Raw genomic sequence first — 8,659 nt, 5'->3', positions numbered from 1 at the left:
GCACCGCCGCCGCCCCGCAAGCCGCCGCCCCCGCCTCGCCGGAGCCCCTCGCCAGAGGTACCGCGCCGGTTCCAAGCCGCCAGTTTTTTTAAAACCGTTTGGTTTTTTTAGAAACCCTAGATTCATTTTTTTCGGATCGCTGTTTTTTCGGTTTTCCTGTTTAGCGGACGTTCATCCGTACGTTCGTTTTAATGAATGGTTCTTCGCCCGTTAGTTACTGCTAACGAACACTCATTCGTTAGTCTGTTCGTCAGTTTTCTTTTATCGGATTTATCTGCGATTATTCTCGATCGTGATTTCTGATCCGATCTTAGTTTCTATTTAACTTTTTGCTCGTTAGTCGGAATCAGGCGATTCAAGCGCCTAGATCTTCGTCTCGAGATCCTCTTTCTGTTTAATCAACTTGAACAAGTTTATTCTACTGTAAAATTTGACCTAGGTACAGATTAGTAAACGGATCTTGTTTCTTTCGCCGTTTGAGTTTCGTTGCTCCGTTTGATTTGATTCTTTTTGTGTACCGGAGTTCTTAAGTTGAACTTTCTGGTCAACCTCTTTTATTTGAGTTTTGCTTGCGCATTCTTTGCTTGTTTCTTATGTATGTTATTGTTTGTTTGCGATAGAACACCCGGAGTGCGAAGCGTGCTACTACGAGTCTCTAGGTTTTGCAGATCGTCAGCAAGGCAAGTAACACTTTGATCTTATCCCTTTATCACACAGTTTTTATGTATTAGTACCAATCCTCAAACAGTACATGATTAGGATGTCATTAACTTGTGGGTTGGGAAGTAGTTGTTGAGGTAGAACCTATTACCCTGTTACATTCAAACCCTTGGGAGTTACTTCTACGCGTTGCTTATATTGCTATGCTATGCTCATAGACGTGGTTTGGGTGAGTGAAATCCATGACAGATGTGAGATTGTTAATTAATGGTTCAACTTAAGGTGGCAACTTAAATACACATCTGAGTGGATTGAGGCACCTGGAGTACCCAATGTTGCCTGTATTTTTGGAAATCCCAGAGTAACCGTGTGATCTTCCTATGGACCGCCACCCAGGCTCAAAGGGAACTAAGATTATTCATGCTAGAAACTTCCGTGTGCAGCCACAAGCTATTATGGGCTCTAGCATAGTTGAGTAAGTTACGTCAAGCTCTTGAAGAGGCAGATCAGCAGGTAGTTGGATGTAGGTTTGGTATGGTCTGTCCGGGGTAGAGAGTTAATGTTTCTGAAAGACTGTGTCTCGGTCATCCGTTTCTCAAACACCATGTAGTGTGAGAAATCCAATGGAGGAGATCGAGTCTTGTGGGGAAAAGTGCGCAAACCTCTGCAGAGTGTACAATCTAATCATGGTTAGCCGTGTCCCCGGTTATGGACAAGTCTTGAGTATCTAGTACATGGGTTATCACATGTATCTCATCACTCTTAATTAATATTGTTGGGTTGTTAACCACTTCAATTTGGATTGAGTTGGAGGAACCTTCTCAATATTTGTTCAACTACCATGATAGTTAAATTAAAACATATTCCTTTGTTGTAGGGAAAATTGGCTTTTCGCAAAAACTATAACCATAGAGCTTTCCACCAGCCAAATATGCATGTAGTGATAGCATTATTATGTTCTTGCTCTACTGTGTTACATTGCCAGCATATTCCATGTGCTGACCCGTTTTCGGGATGCAACGTATTATGTTGCAGACTTTTCAGACTAGGAGTAAGGTTCGTTAGGTCGTTGCCGTGCAGCTCAGCTATGCCATTAGAGTTGATGGACTCACTTTATCTTCCAAGCCTTCCGCTGTTATCGCATTAAATGGCCTTAAGCCATATTATTGTAATAAGTTCTCTCTTGAGACATTCGATGTAATAAGGGTGTGATTGCCACTCTGTTATAAATCCTTCGAGTACTGTGTGTGTCAGCATTACCGATCCAGGGATGACACTGAAGCACAGAGACTTGACCATCTGAGGTCGGGTCGCTACAGTCTTCCCTTTATCTTTGAAGGGAGATGCATTGACATGGTATAGGCTATGTGATGATATGGGATCATGCGACTACAAACGGTTGAAAGTGGAATTCCATCTGAAGTTTTATCCTATGCATCTTGTTCATCGTGATCGTAATTATATATATAATTTTTGGCCTCGCGAAGGAGAAAGCATCGCTCAAGCTTGGGGGAGGCTCAAGTCAATGTTATATTCATGCCCCAATCATGAGCTCTCAAGAGAAATGATTATTCAAAAATTTTATGCTCGGCTTTCTCACAACAATAGCTCCATGCTCGATACTTCTTTACTGGTTCCTTTATGATGAAGACTATTGAATTCAAATGGAATTTATTGGAGAGAATTAAACGCAACTCTGAAGATTGGGATCTCGACGAAGGTAGGGAGTCAGGTATAACAGCTAAGTTCGATTGTGTTAAATCTTTTATGGATACCGATGTTTTCCGTAAATTCAGCACTAAATATGGACTTCACTCTGACATAGTAGCTTCTTTCTGTGAATCCTTTGCTACTCATGTTGATCTCCCTAAGGAGAAGTGGTTTAAATATAATCCTCCCATTGAAGTAAAAGTAGTTGCACCTATTAAAGTTGAAAAAAAGACTATCACTTATAATGATCATGTTATTCCTACTACTTATGTTGAGAAACCACCTTTCCCTTTTAGAATAAAGGATCATGCTAAAGCTTCAACTATAGTCAACAAAAGTAATATTAGAACTTATGCACGTCCTAAGCAAGTTAAAGTTGAACCTAATATTGTTATTGTTAAAAATCTCTTGGCTGATAATATTGATGTGCATGTTATTTACTTTTGTGATGAGACTGCTAGAATTGCTAAACCTGGTGCTAAAGATAAACATAGACATGTGGTAGGCATGCTGTTATTTCTGTTAAAATAGGAGATCATTGTTATCATGGCTTGTGTGATATGGGTTCTAGTGCTAGTGCAATACCTATTTCCTTATACAAAGAAATTATGTGTGATATTCACCAGCTGAGATAGAAGATATCGATGTTACCATTAAGCTTGCTAATAGAGATACTATTTCACCAATTGGGATTGTCAAGTCTTGTGTGGGAAGGTTAAATATCCTGCTGATTTTCTTGTTCTTGATTCCCCACAAGATAGCTTTTGTCCCATTATATTTGGTAGACCTTTCTTGAATACTGTTAATGCTAAGATAGACTGCAATAAGGATATTGTTTCTGTTGGTTTAGGGATATGTCTCATGAGTTTAATTTTGATAAATTTAGTAGACAACCCCGTGATGTGGAATTGCCTAGTAAAGATGAAATTATTGGTCTTGCTTCTATTGTTGTGCCTCCTAATGATCCTTTAGAACAATATTTGCTAGACCATGAGAATGATATGTTTATGAATGAAAGAAGGGAAATAGATGAAGTATTCTTTAAACAGGGACCTATTCTGAAACACAACTTACCTGTTGAAATCCTAGGGGATCCTCCTCCACCCAAGGGTGATCCCGTGTTTGAGCTTAAACCATTAGCTGATACTCTTAAATATGCTTATCTTGATGAAAAGATGATATATCCTGTTATTATTAGTGCTAACCTTTCAGAGAAGGAGGAAGAGAAATTATTGAAAACTCTAAAGAAGCACTGTGCTGCTATTGGATATACTCTTGATGATCTTAAGGGCATTAGTCCCACTCTATTTCAACACAAAATAAATTTGGAAAAAGACGCCAAACCAGTTATTGATCACCAACGACAGCTGAATCCTCAGATGAAAGAAGTGGTAAGAAAGGAAATATTAAAGCTCCTTGAGTCAGGTATAATTTATCCCGTTGTTGATAGTCAGTGGGTAAGTCCTGTCCATTGTGTCCCTAAGAAGGGAGTTATTACTGTTGTTCCTAATGATAAAGATGAATTGATTCCGCAAAGAATTATTATAGGTTATAGGATGGTAATATTATTATCCAAACATACACATTTTTGCTTTCTAGATGGTTACTCTGGCTTCTCTCAAATACCTGTGCCAGCTGATGATCAAGCAAAGACCACTTTTACTTGCCCTTTCGGTACTTTTGCTTACAGATGTATGCCTTTTGGTTTATGTAATGCACCTGCTACCTTTCAAAGATGCATGATGGCTATATTCTCTGACTTTTGTGAAAATATTTGTGAGGTATTCATGGATGATTTCTCCGTTTATGGATCCTCTTTTGATGATTGCTTGAGCAACCTTGATCGAGTTTTGCAGAGATGTGAAGAAACTAATCTTGTTCTGAATTGGGAGAAATTCCACTTTATGGTTAATGAAGGTATTGTCTTGGGGCATAAAATTTCTGAATGAGGCATTGAAGTTGATAAAGCTAAAGTTGATGCTATTGAAAAGATACCATGTCCCAAGGACATTAAAGGTATAAGAAGCTTCCTCGGTCACGCCGGTTTTTATAGGAGGTTCATTAAGGACTTCTCAAAAATTTCTCGGCCTCTGACTAACCTATTACAAAAAGATATTCCTTTTGTCTTTGATGATGATTGTGTAGAAGCATTTGAAATACTTAAGAAAGCATTGATTTCTGCACCTATTGTTCAGCCACCTGATTGGAATTTACCCTTTGAAATTATGTGTGATGCTAGTGATTATGTTGTAGGTGCTGTTCTAGGGCAAAGAGTTGATAAGAAGTTAAATGTTATTCAATATGCTTGTAAAACTCTAGACAATACCCAAAGAAATTATGCTACTACTAAAAATGAATTCTTAGCAGTTGTATTTGCTTGTGATAAGTTTAGACCTTATATTGTTGATTCTAAAGTAACTATTCACATTGATCATGCTGCTATTAAATACCTTATGGAAAGGTAAGATGCTATACCTAGACTTATTATATGGGTTCTCTTGCTACAAGAATTTGATTTACATATTATTGATACAAAGGGAGCTGAGAACCCCGTTGCAGACAACTTGTCCAGGTTAGAGAATGTTCTTGATGACCCACTACCTATTGATGATAGCTTTCCTAATGAACAATTAAATGTCATAAATGCTTCTCAAACTGCTCCATGGTATGCTGATTATGCTAACTATATTGTTGCTAAATTTATACCACCTAGTTTCACATACCAGCAAAAGAAAAAGTTCTTCTATGATTTGAGACATTACTTTTGGGATGACCCACATCTTTATAAAGAAGGAGTAGATGGTATTATTAGACGTTGTGTACCTAAGCATGAACAGGAACAGATCCTACGCAAGTGTCACTCCGAGTCTTATGGAGGACACCATGCTGGAGATAGAACTGCGCATAAGGTATTGCAATCCGGTTTTTATTGGCCTACTCTCTTCAAGGATGTCCGTAAGTTTATCTTGTCTTGTGATGAATGTCAAAGAATTGGTAATATTAGTAGACGTCAAGAAATGCCTATGAATTATTCACTTGTTATTGAACCATTTGATGTTTGGGGATTTGACTATATCGGACCTTTTCCTTCCTCTAATGGGTATACACATATTTTAGTTGTTGTTGATTACGTTACTAAGTGGGTAGAAGCTATCCCAACTAGTAGTGCTGATCATAACACCTCTATTAAGATGCTTAAAGAAGTTATTTTCCCGAGGTTAAAGAAGTTATTTTCCCGAGGTTTGGAGTCCCTAGATATTTAATGACTGATGGTGGTTCACATTATATTCATGGTGCCTTTCGTAAAATGCTTGCTAAGTATGATGTTAATCATAGAATTGCATCTCCTTATCACCCACGGTCTAGTGGTCAAGTAGAATTGAGTAACAGAGAGCTCAAATTAATTTTGCAAAAGACTGTTAATAGATCTAGAAATAATTGGTCCAAGAAACTTGATGATGCATTATGGGCCTATAGAACTGCATACAAAAATCCTATGGGTATGTCTCCGTATAAAATGGTTTATGGTAAAGCATGCCACTTACCTCTTGAATTAGAATATAAGGCATATTGGGCTATTAAAGAGCTCAACTATGAATTTAAACTTGCTGGTGAGAAGAGGCTTTTTGACATTAGCTCACTTGATGAAAGGAGAACCCAGGCTTATGAAAATGCCAAGCTGTTTAAAGAAAAAGTTAAAAGATGGCATGATAAAAGGATACAAAAGCGTGAGTTTAATTTAGGTGATTATGTATTGCTATACAACTCTCGTTTAAGATTTTTTGCAGGAAAACTTCTCTCTAAATGGGAAGGTCCTTACGTTATCGAGGACTCTATAGTTCCGGTGCCATAAAAATCAACAACTTCGAAGGCACAAATCCGAGGGTGGTGAACGGTCAAAGAACCAAACATTATATCTCAAGTAATCTTATAAATGTTGAAACTAATATCATTGAAACCGTAACCCTGGAGGAATACATAAGGGACACTTTCCGGAACATTTCAGACTCCAAAAATAAATAGGTATGTGGTACGGTAAGTAAACCGACTCCAAAACAGTTCTAATGGCAATTTTTCTCCGTTTTGGAATATTTAGAAAAAATAGGAAAATAAGAAGCAGTCCGGGAAGGACACGAGGCTTCCACGAGGGTGGGAGGCGCGCCCTACCCCCTGGGCGCGCCCCCTGCCTCGTGGGCACTTCGTGCGCTTTTCGGACTCCGTTTTCTTGCACGATACTTCTTTTGGTCGGTAAAAATTCATTATATAACCTCCCGAAGGTTTTGACCACCGTATCACGCAAATATCCTCTGTCTTTGTTTCGAGCTGTTCCTACTACAGACTCGAGCAATATGTCGTCCCAAGATTCGGAAGGAGAAAGCTATGTGGATGATTATCTTGTAGATACTAAGGTCCATGGGGACGTGGGGCATTGTGGTTGGACTACGGAAATAAAAGCTCTATACGATCTATACGATCTTGTGATGTGGAAGAAATAAAAGCTACGAACTGCATAATAAAGGTCCATATCACAAGTGGCAATATAAAGTGACGTTCTTTTGCATTAAGATTTTGTGCATCCAACCATAAAAGCGCATGACAACCTCTACTTCCCTCTGTGAAGGGCCTATCTTTTACTTTTATCTTCTACCTTACATAAGAGTCATGGTGATCTTCACCTTTCCTTTTTACATTTTATCCTTTGGCAAGCACAATATGTTGGAAAGATCCTGATATATATAGCTAATTGGATGTGAGTCTTTATGAACTATTATTGTTGACATTACCCTTGAGGTAAAACGTTGGGAGGCAAAACTATAAGCCCCTATCTTTCTCTGTGTCCGATTAAAACTTCATACCCATAAATATTGCGTGAGTGTTAGCAATTGTGAAAGACTAAAAGATGGTTGAGTATGTGGACTTACTGAAAAGCACTTATATTGGCTCTTTCCTATGTTATGATAAACTGCAATTGCCTCAATGACTGAGATTAGAGTTTTTGGTTCTCAATGAAGTTTATGATTCATACTTGAAATTGTGATTTAATTATTACTTTAGCATAAGAGATCATATGACAATATATATATGTTGTTGTTCTAAGAATGATCATGATGCCCTCATGTCCGTATTTTATTTTTATCGACACCTCTATCTCTAAACATGTGGACATATTTTTTGATATCGGCTTTCGCTTGAGGACAAGCGAGGTCTAAGCTTGGGGGAGTTAATACGTCCATTTTGCATCATGCTTTTATATCGATATTTATTGCATTATGGGCTGTTATTACACATTATGTCACAATACTTATGCCTATTCTCTCTTATTTTACAAGGTTTACATAAAGAGGGAGAATGCCGGCAACTGGAATTCTGGGCTGGAAAAGGAGCAAATATTAGAGACCTATTCTGCACAGCTCCAAAAGTCCTGAAACTTCACGGAAGTTATTTCCACAATATATAAAAATACTAAGCACAAGAAGTACTAGAGGGGGCCACACACTAGCCACGAGGGTGGGGAGCGCGCCCTACCCCCCTGGGCGCGCCCCCTGCCTCGTGGGCCCCCTGGTGGCCCTCCAATGCCCATCTTCTGCTATATGGAGTCTTTCGTCAAGGAAAAAAATCATAAGCAAGCTTTCGGGACGAGACTCCGCCGCCACGAGGCGGAACCTTGGCAGAACCAATCTAGGGCTCCGGCGGAGCTGTTCTGCCAGGGACACATCCCTCCGGGAGGGGGAAATCATCACCATCGTCATCACGAATGATCCTCTCATTGGAAGGGGGTCAATCTACATCAACTTCTTCACCAGCACCATCTCATCTCAAACCCTAGTTCATCTCTTGTATCCAATCTTTGTATCCAAACCTCAGATTGGTACCTGTGGGTTGCTAGTAGTGTTGATTACTCCTTGTAGTTGATGCTAGTTGGTTTACTTGGTGGAAGATCATATGTTCAGATCCATTATGCATATTAATACCCCTCTGATTATGAACATGAATATGCTTTCTGAGTAGTTACGTTTGTTCCTGAGGACATGGGATAAGTCTTGCTATAAGTAGCCATGTGAATTTGGTATTCGTTCGATATTTTGATGAGATGTATGTTGCCATCCCTCTAGTGGTGTCATGTGAACGTCGACTACATGACACTTCACCATTGTTTGGGCCTAGAGGGAGGCATTGGTAAGTAATAAGTAGATGATGGGTTTCTAGAGTGATATAAGCTTAAAGCCTAGTTTATGCATTGCTTCGTAAGGGGCTGATTTGGATCCATATGTTTCATGCTATCGTTAGG

This window comes from Triticum dicoccoides, chromosome 2A, assembly GCF_002162155.2.
Source record: "Triticum dicoccoides isolate Atlit2015 ecotype Zavitan chromosome 2A, WEW_v2.0, whole genome shotgun sequence".
Lineage (NCBI taxonomy): Eukaryota > Viridiplantae > Streptophyta > Magnoliopsida > Poales > Poaceae > Triticum > Triticum dicoccoides.
The sequence above is the reverse complement of the archived record's forward strand: the minus strand, read 5'-3'. Positions refer to the sequence as shown.